Genomic DNA, 4,456 nt, shown 5'->3' on the forward strand with positions numbered 1-4,456 from the left:
GTCCATTTCAGCTCACTAATGCCTAAGATATCGATACCAGCAATGTAAGAGGGTCTTAGTTCCTCCACACCCTCACCCATTTGTTGTTTTCTGTGTTTTTGAACTTGGCTGTTAATGCTGGTATGAGATGATATCTGATTGGTGTTTTGATTGGTGTCTCTCTAATAGCTAATAATCGTGAACATTTCTTCATGTATTTGTTGACTCTTTGGTGAAGTGTCTGTTTATGTCCTGTGCCCACTTTTAGTTGGTCTGTTGGTTGATAAATCTTTAAAACTTTAAAAAAATATTCAGATGTTACTCTTGCTTGTACTTTTATTCCTTTCATTGTTAATGAGGTTTAAGCCTTCAATGTTTTAAAAAGGCTATTTAGAAACTGGCTTTGAACATATATATTCCATCTGAAATGCAACTCTTGGTCTCTCCTTGAGAGCAAAGAAAAGTGAAGAAATCAAAGACTCAAGGAAATAGTTAGTCCAGCAGAATAAAGGACCACATGAATCACAGACTCTACTAGCCTGAGACCAGAACTAGATGGTGCCCAGCTACCACTACTAACAGCTCTCACAGAAATCACATTAGACAGACAGTCCAATACAGAGTGAGAGATAAATACAGAATAAAATTCAAAATCTTAAAAAAAAAAAAAAAAACAGACTTAGTGGCCTGATTAAGACTAGAGAAATGCTCAAGACTGTAGCCCTTAAACACCCTTCAAACCTGGAACTGAACCCACTCTTGGAGACACACTTTCAGCCAAACAATATATAGGCCTCTAAAGTACACAGACCACGAGTCCTGGTGTAGTGCTGTACAATAAACACTATACTGCTAGCCCCAGGTTTGGCAGTTCAAATCCACCAGCCACTCCTTAGACTCATAAGGGTCTCTATGAGTCAGAATTGATTTGACAGCACTTAACAACAACAACAATAAAGTGCACAGTGACACTCATGAGAAATGTGTTCTTCAGAACAATCAATTGTATGAGATCAAAAGGTCAGCATTTGCCCCAAATGATAGCTCAGAAGGCAGGAAGGAGCAAGAAAGAAGGATGAATAGATACTAGGAACCCAGGGAGGAAGCCAGAAGAGTGCTGATATTGAGGGAATTGCCACGAATATGAAAAACAAAATGTGCATAAATTGTTGAAGTGAAAACAAATGTGCTCTGTAAACTTACACCCAAGTGACAATAAAAACAAATAAACTGATTTCAGCTAACCAAAGATTAAATACATAAATAAAATATATGTTACTTGTTCATACCCCTTGAAATATTCGTTGTTTTTTTAAAATAGAAACATTACCATGTTCTTTCATGACTTATATAAATTCAATTGATATCAAAATATTAACTTTTACTGATATTTTCACAAATGGTTTTCTTAGTTTATTATTTACTTTTTAATTTTATTAATGATTCTTTGTTATATACAGAAGATTTCACTTTTTACATCTACTATACCATCTTTTCCTTTTGATTTCTTATAATGATTTTAACTTGAAAAACTTTCTATATATAAATTAAATATTTAATTCTTTCCTTCTGTGATATTTTTATTTTGATGTACTTTTCTATTTAATGCTTTTAGCCTTGAAATTTATTTGAGCATGTCATGTGAAATAGAAATCTAACTTGATTATTTTTTTTTTTTCTTCCAAGAGTAAGGCAGTTGGGTAAATATCATTTTAAATAATATTATAATATTATAATTCAAGACAAGATAGCTAAAAGGAAGTCATGGTGTTACTGATGAAATCAAATGTTCTAATGTAATTTGAAACATGAGTAAAGGGTATGGCATTCCCAACAGTCATGGGTAGGGAGGGACAAGTATGAATAAGGCCTTGGAAGCAGGACTGAGTCCCATTTCTGGAGATATCTTCAGATTGGTGTAAGTGTAAATAGAAAAAGCAGAGATGTGGTTAATGGAACCTCCCAGCCCAGGAATGGTAACACACACAAACAATTAATTTACCAAAGCTTAGGCATGGTGGTGCCTCTTCCTTTCTATTGTTGTTGTTAAGTGTCATTGAGTGGAGGTGCTAGGTGCCTGTAAAGGGTTTCTGAGGATCAGCTGGTGGGTTTGAACTGCTAACGTTGTGGTTCACAGTCTAGTACTGATCCCACAATACTACACCAGTAGTCCTCCGTGTCTATGGAGGTCTTTAAATACAATGAGATGGGGACAGGAAAGGTCAAATGGAGAAGCTATTACTGTAATTTGCATCATTGTATACACAAACCTTTTTCTGACCTCATGCTAAATCGACTCATATCACCACAACTTCTTAAAAAATTTAAAGACTATTAGAACTTTATATACACTAAGTGCAAATTTGTCTTTTGCTTCTGTCATTTACTGTGATTAATATGTATGATTCATATGCTTCCTCACAAGTTAGGGGTAACTTTCCAGTAGAAGAGTCGATAATGAAACCATTCCGTCCACCACTTCAAAAAAACTAATGATGGTTTTCTGCTTTCACTAAACTGATCTGGATTGTGTTTGGAAAATCAAGCCAGAACCAGAATCTCTTGCCAAGGACCTCTGTTTGACTTTGTTGGTAGGGAAAGGCAAGCTAACATGCCCATGAACAAGACTTGGAATGTTGACTTGTTTCCATTGTAGTCGTCATAACACAGAGGCCTTACTTTTCATAATACCAGCACTGCCATGTTGCAGAACTGAAGGCACAGCAAAAAAATTAAGAGAGTCAGAAAACAAAAGAACACGTTGCTGCTGTATCACACACACACACACACACACACATTTGACTCATTTACTAATAAGCTCTTGACTTGGAAATGCATCAGTTTTGTAATTCATACAATTTAAAAAGCAGACCAAAAAAAAAAAAAATCACTAAATAAATAGTTGTCACAGAAACATAACAAATCCTTAAGTTATGCAGCCACAGTCTATACATAAACTATTCAGATCTTTCTCTAAACAAATAAAATTAAATGCTCACACTGAGAGGAACTCAAATCATATGCTAAGGCAATTCATTTGTGTTATATTTTGAGGTTTCTAATTTGATTTTACAATGCTTTTCATCCTTTACTAATTGTTAGCTAATAATCATTTCTTATCTTTTCCAATCAGATTTCAAATTTCCTGAGCCCTGAGACTGACCATGTACAGTGCCCATGGGCCTTCCTCAGTGCCTCATACGTTAAAGATGCTAAGTAAATACTGAAGAAGGTGATGGTGCTTCACCCCCAACTTTCAGTACACCCCCAAACAAGCTAATACTACAGATGCATTAGTTGTGTATTGTTTGATGTCCATTAAAGATGAACAAGAAGACAAGCTTTAGCTGTAGACATGGCTCAGTGGAATAAGTATTGGTCTGATAACCACAATGTCAGTGGTTGAAATCCACCAGCTGATCATCAGAAACCTTATACAGTAGGTCGTTATGAGTTGGAACTGAACTTGATGGCATTTAACAACAACAATAGATGATAATGGCAAAAATAACTGTGTCTGGCAGCTGCCTTGTTATCAGGAAGGATGACACCATTTGTGAATTTTCTGGGTCTTTTGGTTTGTAAGGGGAACTGAAAGTAAAAGGATTGCAGATTTTTCCCATCTGGGCACAATTGTCAGCTTCTTGTGCCATCTTCTCAAACACAGGGATAACCATTATCATGAACTACATAAAACTCCCAGAGGCCTTTTCTATTCCGTAGGCAGCATACTACTGATGGAGGGCCACTATGTCTTTACCATTTTTGAAAGTCTTTGTTTTATTTCTAATAATTAAAAATGGAATTTGTTCAGTGGTAATTTGAAGAACTACAATTTGTTAAAAAAAAGAAAATTCTTACATCTTTATTGAACTATAATTTAACAACCATTTTTAGAATGTTTCTGTTACCTCGGAAAGTTTCTTCATGTCCATTTACACTTAACTGCAAACAGACCACCCACTGGTCTATTTCTAGTTCTGTAAATTTCTCTCTTCTAAATACTTCATGAAAGTAGATAAAATATGTAGTCTTTGAGTCTGGATTTTTTCACTCCTTTAATGTTTTTGAAGTTTATCTATGTTACAGTATGAATCAGTATATCTTTCATTTTAATTGCTGAATAATATTCCATTGCATGGACTTACCAAGTTTACTTGATCTGTTCACCAATTAATGGCTATTTAGAACACTTCCAGTTTGGGCTAATGCATATGTGTTTATGTTGACACATGGCTTTGGGTTTTTTGGAAATGTTTCTAGGAGTGGAATTGCTGGGTTAAGTGGTAAGTTTATGTTGAAATTTTTTAAGAAACTGTCAAGCTGTTTTCCAAAGTAACTATACCATTTACGTTCTCATCAGTAATGCATGAGACTCCAATTTTCCCATATCCTCTCCAATGCATAGTATTGGCTGTATTTTTTATGGTAGCCATTCAAGTGTGTGTGTCATTATGTCTCATTGTGGGGTTTTTTT

This window comes from Chrysochloris asiatica, unplaced genomic scaffold (assembly GCF_000296735.1).
Source record: "Chrysochloris asiatica unplaced genomic scaffold, ChrAsi1.0 scaffold00194, whole genome shotgun sequence".
NCBI lineage: Eukaryota > Metazoa > Chordata > Mammalia > Afrosoricida > Chrysochloridae > Chrysochloris > Chrysochloris asiatica.